Source organism: Chiloscyllium plagiosum, unplaced genomic scaffold (genome assembly GCF_037043375.1).
Source record: "Chiloscyllium plagiosum isolate Xiang-an unplaced genomic scaffold, Cpla_swu_hap1 HiC_scaffold_10, whole genome shotgun sequence".
Classification (NCBI taxonomy): Eukaryota; Metazoa; Chordata; class Chondrichthyes; order Orectolobiformes; family Hemiscylliidae; genus Chiloscyllium; species Chiloscyllium plagiosum.
The window spans coordinates 117,142,693-117,152,939 of NW_028270148.1; positions in this window are offsets into that span (position 1 = coordinate 117,142,693).

The following is a 10,247-nucleotide window of genomic DNA, read 5'->3' on the forward strand; positions in this document are numbered from 1 at the left end:
CTTGTTTTGTAAGCAGAAGGTCTTTGTCATTGACAACAGGTCACCACTCGACAGACCAATCAGCTACCTGCTGCCATCTGGATCTCCCATTGTACACACCCTCAGCTCCAGCTCATCAGCAGTTACACTGAGTGTCAATAACCTTCTTTTACAACACGCAGTAATCCTTCAATAATCTCTGGTTTCTAATGAAAAGTCCTTTTCCAATTTCAGTCCACAAACAAAAGTACAGAGAAATATAGAGGGATGGCCTTCAGACTTTGTATATTTATGTATATGATAATAAATGGACAAAATATATCCAAGACCTTAATAATAGTGGCATTGAGGACAAGGGAGGCTCCGTTGAGCCTGTACAAGGTACAAGTTCAACCTCAGCTAACCTTGTGTAATGTGTCGAGTTCCAGGCATCACACATTTGGCACAAAGTGCAGAAAAGATTTACAAGAATCATTCTGAAGATCAGTAACAGAATCATAGAAGTTTACAGTGCAGAAGGAGGCCATCCTGTCTGTTCTAGCTCCTGAAAGAGCTACCCAGCTAGTCCCACTCTATAGCCCCAGCTCCGTAGCCCTCTAACTTCATCCCTTCCAAATACATACCCAGCTCTCTTTTGAAACCTCGTAAGCAATCCACCTCCCCCACTCTCCCAGGCAGAGTATTCCAAATCCTAACAACTCTCTGAATAAAGGTGTTTCTTCTCTTCTCACTCCTAGATCTCTTGCTGACTGTCTTGAAGGTGTGATCCCTAGTTACTGACATAAAAATTAGTGAAAATAGAATATCCTTCTTTACCTTGTCGAAATAGTTCATGATTTTGAACACCTCAGTAAGGTCACCTCTTAAACTTCTCTGTTCCAAGAAGAATGAGCCCAATCTCTCTAAACTTTCCTTGTGTCTAAAATCCCTCATTCCTGGCATCATTCTAGTAAATCTCCTTTGAATTCTCTCCAGGACTTTCACATTCTTCCCTAATTAAGGTGCCCATAACTGAACATAATACTCCAAATGTGGTCTGACCAATGATTTGTAGAGGTGTAGCACCACTTCCTTGCTTTTATGCTCTATGCTTCTATTTATAAACCCAATGATTGTATAAGCCTTCTTAACAACTGTTTCAACTTACCTGGTTACCTTCAGCGACTCATGCAGTGAACCTTGCGGTCCCTGTGATCCCCTCAAAATTGTCGCTATTGTCCCTCCATGTTTCTGAGACTAGAACGTAGTCCCTCACATTTCTCTGCTTTGAAATCCATCTGCCAGATGTCTGCCCATTTGGACAACTTGTCAATGTTCGCCTGAAGTCGCCCAGCATCATCCTCACAATTCAGTAGTCTCCCTAGCTTAGTATCATCTGCAAATTTAGAGACTTTGTCCTCAACACACGTCTGCAAATGGTTTATATAAATCAGAAAAAGGATCCCAGCCCCAATCCCTGAGGAACACCATTTTCATGTCATCTCCAGTCTGAGAAATGCCCATCTCTCTCTACCTGAAATGTTAACATTGCTTTTCCCAACATGGGTACTGCCAGACTTGTTGAGTTTCTCCAGCACTTTCTGTTTGTATTTTAAATTTCCAACATGCATAGAATTCAGCTTTTATTTATGACGGTGATTCAAAGACCGAAATGTCTCAGTTATGAAGATAGAGTGAAAGAGTTGGCATTGATTGGAAAGGAAGAAACTAAGAGGATAATTAATTGAAATTTTTGAAATCATGAGGGGTTTGGGACAGAAGGTGGGGAGAAAATGTTCCCAGTGCTGAATGCAGTGCTCCCAATAAGACCAGTTTCTGGATTTATTCTAACCTTCCAGGTCCTTCATGCAAACTTTCTCAAAACAAGAGTCTGTCAATCAACAGGCTTTATCAAAATCCTCTAACAAGCACCAGGAGATTTAAAGACTGGTTGTAAATCCTTCTAATGGTGTTTCGCACCCATCATCAATCAATCAATCAAACTCCACCTTCTGAAGCACACTATAGATGGCTATTTCATGGGCAACATTCCTCATTATTCTGGTTTGTAATTCAAGGGTAATTCAAGAGCAAATAATTTCACCTTACCAAATGTGGCTAAAGGAAAGAATGACAGTCATTCAGACATAACAGCAGCTGTGAAAGCGTTCTTGAGTGAGAAAATGTGCACAGTTAATAATATTGCAATTGATTACTAATTAACAGTTCACATCTACATTGTAACTTATTTGTTTAAAAAGCTAACACAGGTTCTCATAAAATTAAAAGCAGACACAAAAAATTGTGTTTATATAAAAAAAGGACAATGTAACAGCAAGAAACTGCATAAAAGGCTGACAGTGAGGGTCAAGGAAGCCCATAAGCAGTGATTGTTTTATGGACCACAGCAGAATAGAGCTCAGAGAAACATAGGCATTTACAGCTTGGTGAAGCTAGCTGTCTGTGCTGAAGCTAAAATTGGGCTTGTGAGCAGATGTAGGAGAAGCACAGCAGGTCAGATGGCATCCGAGGAGCAGGAATATCGACATTTCAGGCAGGAGCCCTTATCCTTTCCTAATGAAGGGCTCCTGCCTGAAACACTGATTTTCCTTCTCCTCGGATGCTGCCTGACCTGCTGTGCTTTTCCAGCACCACTCTGATCTTGACTCTGATCTCCAGCATCTGTAGTCCTCACTTTTGCCTAGCAGGTGTCGGAGTACAGTTTTCAGAATACAAGCTAGCACTATCTTGCCTGGGAGAATGTACTAGTAGAACATGAGCCAGGATTGAAGCCGATCATGATGGAAAAGATTTTGAGGAAGTTGCAAAGATTAGCAGATTCAATGACCCGAAGTGTCAACCCGAGGGTTTGCTGAGACACCATGAGATCTGTCTTGAACACATTTACAATTTGATGTGTTGTGAGCAGTGTTCTGTTTTATCTGTTACCCAGCTCAATCACAAGCTAATTCCGGATCTTAGAAATAGATTGTAAACATATTGTAGATTGTATTATTGTTCTAACTTTTTATAATAAAGTTTATTGTTTGTTCAAAACCTTGCAATCTTGTGGCTTCACTCTTTTTAGTAAGTACCTGAGCTCTCATGCTTTGTCAACATTAGAAGAAAAGTTGCTGGTCTCCGGCGAGATCAGAACAGAAATTTGACAATCTGTCTCAGGATTGTAACAAAATGTAATCTCCAGACAAAAGGTATAAACAAAGAGAGAATGAGGACATGGGATTGCAACGGGAAATTGATCTCAATCCCATCGATCATGCAGGGTGAAAACAAACAGAAACAATCAACTCTTCATGTAAAACTTCCAATATAATAACTCCAAACAATGAAAACATTCAGCTTGACCTAGGCGCACTGATTTGAGAAGAATGTGACCTGTTCTTTTTGTCAGGTAAGTGACCCTGAGAGCTGCTAAAATTATCACATAAAATATTGATTAGTGTTTCAGTTGTTGGAATTTCAGTCATGATTCAACAGAATGTTAATTAAGGCAAATCTTACTTCTCATTGTAATCAAAACAGGAGTTTCAACATTTACAAAATATTTTTATTTCCGGTCTCCAGCATCCACAGTACTTTGCTTTCACATTTATATGTTTCGTTAACATGGAAATTCCAGAAATGTCCAAGATATCACCATGGTGCTTGGAGTGATTACTGCTCTCAATGTAATGAAAGGCTTGAATTTTCTACCTTGTCGTCAGAACTCCCATAGAACATTACAGCGCAGTACAGGCCCTTCGGTCCTTGGTGCTGTGCCTACCTGTGGAACCAATCTGAAGCCCATCTAACCTACACTATTCCATTTACACCCATATGCCTATCCAATAACCATTTAAATGCCCTTAAAGTTGGCGAGTCTACTACTGTTGCAGGCAGTGTGTTCCATGACCCTATTACTCTCTGAGTAAAGTAACTACCTTTGACATCTGTCCTATATCTATCACCCTTCAATTTAAAGCTATGTCCCTCATGCAAGCCATCACCACCCAAGGAAAAAGGCTCTCACTGTCTACTCTATCGAACCCTCTGATGATCTGAAATGTCTCAAGTCAGCTCTCAACCTTCTTCTCTCTAATGAAAACAGCCTCAAGTCCCTCAGCCTTTCCTTGTAAGACCCTCCCTCCCTATAGGCAACATTCTGGTAAATCTCCTCTGCACCCTTTCCAAAGCTTCCACATCCTTCTTATAATGTGGTGACCAGAACTGTATACAATATGCCAAATGTGGCCACCCCAGAGTTTTGTACAGCTGCAGCATGATCTCACGGTTCCGAAAGTCAATCCCTCTATGAGTAAAAGTTAACGCACTCTCTGCCTTCTTACCAACTCTGTCAACCTGGGTGGCAACTTTCAAGGATCTATGTACCTGGACACCAAGATCCCTCTGCTCGTCTACACTACCACGAATCTTACCATTAGCCCAGTACTCTGTATTCCTGTTACTCCTTCCAAAGTGAATCACCTCACACTTTTCTGCATTAAGCTCCATTTGCCACCTCTCAGCCCAGCTCTGCAGCTGATCAATGTCTCTCTGTAACCTACAACATCCTTTGTCACTATCCACAACTCTACTGACCTTAGTGTCCTCTGCAAATTTACTAAGCCATCCTCCTATGCCCTTGTCAAGGTCATTTATAACGATGACAAACAAGTGCTGACCCTCCGACAGTGCGGCACTCACTCAGCACTGACCCTCCGACAGTGCGGCACTCACTCAGCACTGACCCTCCGACAGTGCGGCACTCCCTCAGCACTGACCCTCCAACAGTGTGACACTCCCTCAGCACTGACCCTCTGACAGTGTGACACTCCCTCAGCACTGACCCTCCGACAGTGCGGCACTCCCTCAGCACTGACCGTCCGACAGTGCGGCACTCCCTCAGCACTGACCCTCCAACAGTGTGACACTCCCTCAGCACTGACCCTCCAACAGTGCGGCACTCCCTCAGCACTGACCCTCCGACAGTGCGGCACTCCCTCAGCACTGACCCTCCAACAGTGCAGCATTCCCTCGGCACTGACCCTCCGACAGTGTGGCGCTCCCTCAGCACTGACCTTCTGATAGTGCGGCACTCCCTCAGCACTGACCCTCCGACAGTGTGACACTCCCTCAGCACTGACCCTCCGACAGTGTGACACTCCCTCAGCACTGACCCTCCGACAGTGCGACACTCCCTCAGCACTGACCCTCCGACAGTGCGGCACTCCCTCAGCACTGACCCTCCGACAGTGCGGCACTCCCTCAGCACTGACCCTCCGACAGTGCGGCACTCCCTGAGCGCTACCCTCTGACTGTGCGGCAGTCACTCAGTACTGACACAATGACAGTGCGGCACTCCCTGAGCGCTACCCTCTGACTGTGCGGCAGTCACTCAGTACTGACACAATGACAGTGCGGCACTCCCTGAGCGCTACCCTCTGACTGTGCGGCAGTCACTCAGTACTGACACAATGACAGTGCGGCACTCCCTGAGCGCTACCCTCTGACTGTGCGGCAGTCACTCAGTACTGACACAATGACAGTGCGGCACTCCCTGAGCGCTACCCTCTGACTGTGCGGCAGTCACTCAGTACTGACACAATGACAGTGCGGCACTCCCTGAGCGCTACCCTCTGACTGTGCGGCAGTCACTCAGTACTGACACAATGACAGTGCGGCACTCCCTGAGCGCTGACCCTCCACGATAAGGCTGAAGCAGTTGCAGCAATCCTCACCCAGAAGTGCCAATCGAATGATGGATCTCAGCCTCCTCCAGTGGTCCCCAGCATCACAGATACCAGTCTATAGCCAATTCCATTCACTCAACGTGATACCAAAAAATGCTTGGAGATACTGGATACGGCAAAGCCTGGGATGAGACTCAATGTTGATCGGTAAGTAGAGAGGGAGGGGTGAATGACCTGGGGATAAGTTTGGATAAAGAGAACTGTACTTTATAGAAAATGGGAGGGGAACCATGTCTGGATGGGAGAAGGAATGTGTGTTTCAGCAGCAGACGGGCTGAGGTTGGGTTTGATTTGAACAATAATTATCTGACTCAGTCTCCACTTTTATAACATTGTATGCTGAAATGAGATGATGACATATAGTGTGTGTATTTAATCATCATGTACTCCGGCACATCATTAATTTTACAAAATTAAATATATCAGATTATCAACTCTGTCTCATATTGAAACACTGGCTACAAGTTTATAAATATCTGCATAATTTCCAAATATGCATTAACAAAGGGCATTTTTTCACATGGGTCAGTTCATATTTTAATCATTGCGAAGTCACTGTATTATTTGAGTAAAAAGCAGCAGATGTTCAGAAATGTGAAACAAAAGGAGAGGCTGGGGCCTGCCAGCAGGTCAGTCAGTATGTTCCCAACTGGGGGCACATTTCAACCAGTCTACTGTCTAACACTGCTCAAAATTCAAACAATGTCAAGCAGCAGGAGAATGATTAACCAGCGGACGATGGGGATGGGGGAGGCAATGGCCTACTGGTATGATCACCAGACAGTTAAACCAGAGAAAGTGAGGACTGCAGATGCCGGAGATTGGAGTCAAAAAGTGTGATGCTGGAAAAGCACAGCAGTTCAGGCAGCATCCGAGGAGCAGGAGAGTCAACATTTCGGGCATAAGCCCTTCATCAGGAGTCTGTTCCTTGAATGCTGCCTGACCTGTTGTGCTTTCCCAGTGCTATAGTTTTTGACTGTTAATCCAGAGACCCAGGTAAAGGTCTGTGGATGAGGATTCAAAACCCACCATGGTAGATGGTAGAATTTGAATTCAATGAAAATCTGGAATTAAGAATCTAATGAAGACTGTAATGCATTCCCGATGGGGGGCGAGAAACCCATCTGGGTCACTAACATTCTTTAGGAAAGGAAACTGCCATCCTTACCTGGTATAGCCTACATGTGACTCCAGACCCACAGCAAACTGGTTGACTCTTAACTGCCCTCAGGGCAATTAGGGATGGGCAATAAATGCTGCCCAGACAGTGACACCCTCATCCCATGAATGAATGAAAACAAAGGGCACTGTTTTATGATCATCCCAAGGTGGCCAGTGCTGGGGGCAATGGGGAAATGTAATTGCATGGAGCACGTTGTTGTAATCTGGTCTGTGGGGTGTGAAAGAGATGGAACCAGATTCAACAGTAACTTACAAAAGGGAATTGGATAGATCGTTGAAAGGGCTTATTCCTGAAACGTCGATTCTCCTGCTCCTCGGACGCTGCCTGAATTGTAGTGCTTTTCCAGCATCACACTCTTCGAAAGTAAAAATCAGTCAGGCAGTGGGGAAGGAGTGGACAGTGGGTCCAAATAGCCTCCTTCTCTGTCGTGCTCACTCAGTGGTGGCTCAGCTTTAAAATTTCCATCCTGGTTTTCAAATCCCTCCATGACTTTGATTCGGAGATATGATTCGGAGAAGCCGGTGTTGATTCGGAGGAGCCGGTGTTGATTCGGAGATATGATTCGGAGGAGCCGGTGTTGATTTGGAGGAGCGGTGTTGATTCGGAGGAGCCGGTGTTGATTCGGAGATGCCGCTGTTGATTCGGAGATATGATTCGGAGGAGCCGGTGTTGATTCGGAGAAGCCGGTGTTGATTCGGAGATGCCGCTGTTGATTCGGAGATATGATTCGGAGGAGCCGGTGTTGATTCGGAGAAGCCGGTGTTGATTCGGAGATGCCGCTGTTGATTCGGAGATATGATTCGGAGGAGCCGGTGTTGATTCGGAGATGCCGGTGTTGATTTGGAGATATGATTCGGAGATGCCGGTGTTGGACTGGGGTGGACAAAGTTAAAAATCCCACAACACCAGGTTATAGACCAACAGGTTTATTTGGAAGCACTAGCTTTCAGAGCGCTGCTCCTTCATCACAACCACCTGCTTCCAAAGAAACCTGTTGGACTATAACCTGGTGTTGTGGGATTTTTCCCTGTGTACTCGCTGACCTTGCCCTGTTTCAGTTATTTCACTGTCAGCAGCAGCTGTACCTTTAGCTGCCAGCCTGCTGAGCTCTTGAGGACTTTCTCTAAACCTGTATCTCCTCCTTTCCACCTTTAAAACACTCCTTAAACTCAACCTCCTAGGCTGAGCTTTGGGTCACCTGTCCTGATATCACCTCTTGTGGTTCAGGGCCCTCCGATGGTCCTCGAGGTGGTTTACTATGAATACAAGTCACTGGGGTTAAGGGTGTGATGTAAATGCAGATTGTTGTTGTTGTCAGTCATACAGAAGTCTCCACACCTTCTCATCTTTCAGGATTTACAGGGAGTGTCTGCCACTTTATTCTGAACATTCAATTACAAACCCCACGGATCCTACACAATTACACAAATATTCACTTTTGCAAAGGTTGCATTTAACACTAGAGGGGTAAGTGGGGGATTATCGAGGACCAGATTGGTATGGGGCCTACTACATTGCTCCATGAGGAGGGTACCGGGGCTGGGGGAGGGTAGGCTTGCAGAATGGTTTGGATCCATATCTCCTGGTTTTTGTCATAGCTTCCAGCTCCAACCCTGAATGATGTTCTCCCGTGGAACAATGTTTAAGACATTTGTTGGATGGGCGTTTCTTGTGACTGGTATCAGATCGCTCCAGGCTTTCTGGGAGGTGGGAATAACGTGCCAAGGTCACAGTGTGACCTGGTGTCCTACACTCAGCCCCAATGAGCTGTGAAGCCCTGTCCTAGAGTGATCATTGGTCAGCATGCTCCTACCCAGAGGATTGGAGATGGGGCACACTCCTCACCAAGTGAGTGTTGTACTGCAGCTGGGACAGAGTGTGGTCTGTGCTGGTCCTTAGCTGGGACAGAACGGGGTCTGTGCTGGTCCTCAACTGGGACAGTGTGGGGTCTGTGCTGGTCCTCAGCTGGGACAGAGCGGGGTCTGTGCTGGTCCTCAGCTGGGACAGAGCAGGGTCTATGCTGGTCCACAACTGGGACAGAGCGGGGTCTGTGCTGGTCCTCAGCTGGGACAGACCGGGGTCTATGCTGGTCCTTAGATGGGACAGAGCTGGGTCTGTGCTGGTCCTCAGCTGGGACAGAGCGGGGTCTGTGCTGGTGCTGCCAGCTGGGACAGAACGGGGTCTGTGCTGGTCCTTAGCTGGGACAGAGCGGGGTCTGTGCTGGTCCTCAGCTGGGACAGAGCAGGGTCTATGCTGGTCCTCAACTGGGACAGAGCGGGGTCTGTGCTGGTCCTCAGCTGGGACAGACCGGGGTCTATGCTGGTCCTCAGCTGGGACAGAGCGGGGTCTGTGCTGGTGCTGCCAGCTGGGACAGAGTGGGGTCTGTGCTGGTCCTCAACTGGGACAGAGTGGGGTCTGTGCTGGTCCTTAGCTGGGACAGAGCGGGGTCTGTGCTGGTCCTCAACTGGGTCAGAGTGGGGTCTGTGCTGGTCCTTAGCTGGGACAGAGCGGGGTCTGTGCTGGTCCTCAGCTGGGACAGAGCAGGGTCTATGCTGGTCCTCAACAGACCGGGGTCTATGCTGGTCCTCAGATGGGACAGAGCTGGGTCTGTGCTGGTCCTCAGCTGGGACAGAGCGGGGTCTGTGCTGGTGCTGCCAGCTGGGACAGAGTGGGGTCTGTGCTGGTCCTCAGCTGGGACAGAGTGGGGTCTGTGCTGGTCCTCAACTGGGACAGAGTGGGGTCTGTGCTGGTCCTTAGCTGGGACAGAGCGGGATCTGTGCTGGTCCTCAGCTGGGACAGAGCGGGGTCTGTGCTGGTCCTCAGCTGGGACAGACCGGGGTCTATGCTGGTCCTCAGCTGGGACAGAGCGGGGTCTGTGCTGGTGCTGCCAGCTGGGACAGAGTGGGGTCTGTGCTGGTCCTCAACTGGGACAGAGTGGGGTCTGTGCTGGTCCTTAGCTGGGACAGAGCTGGGTCTGTGCTGGTCCTCAACTGGGACAGAGTGGGGTCTGTGCTGGTCCTTAGCTGGGACAGAGCGGGGTCTGTGCTGGTCCTCAGCTGGGACAGAGCAGGGTCTGTGCTGGTCCTCAGCTGGGACAGAGCAGGGTCTATGCTGGTGCTCAACTGGGACAGAGCGGGGTCTGTGCTGGTCCTCAGCTGGGACAGACCGGGGTCTATGCTGGTCCTCAGCTGGGACAGAGTGGGGTCTGTGCTGGTGCTGCCAGCTGGGACAGAGTGGGGTCTGTGCTGGTCCTCAACTGGGACAGAGTGGGGTCTGTGCTGGTCCTTAGCTGGGACAGAGCGGGGTCTGTGCTGGTCCTCAACTGGGACAGAGTGGGGTCTGTGCTGGTCCTTAGC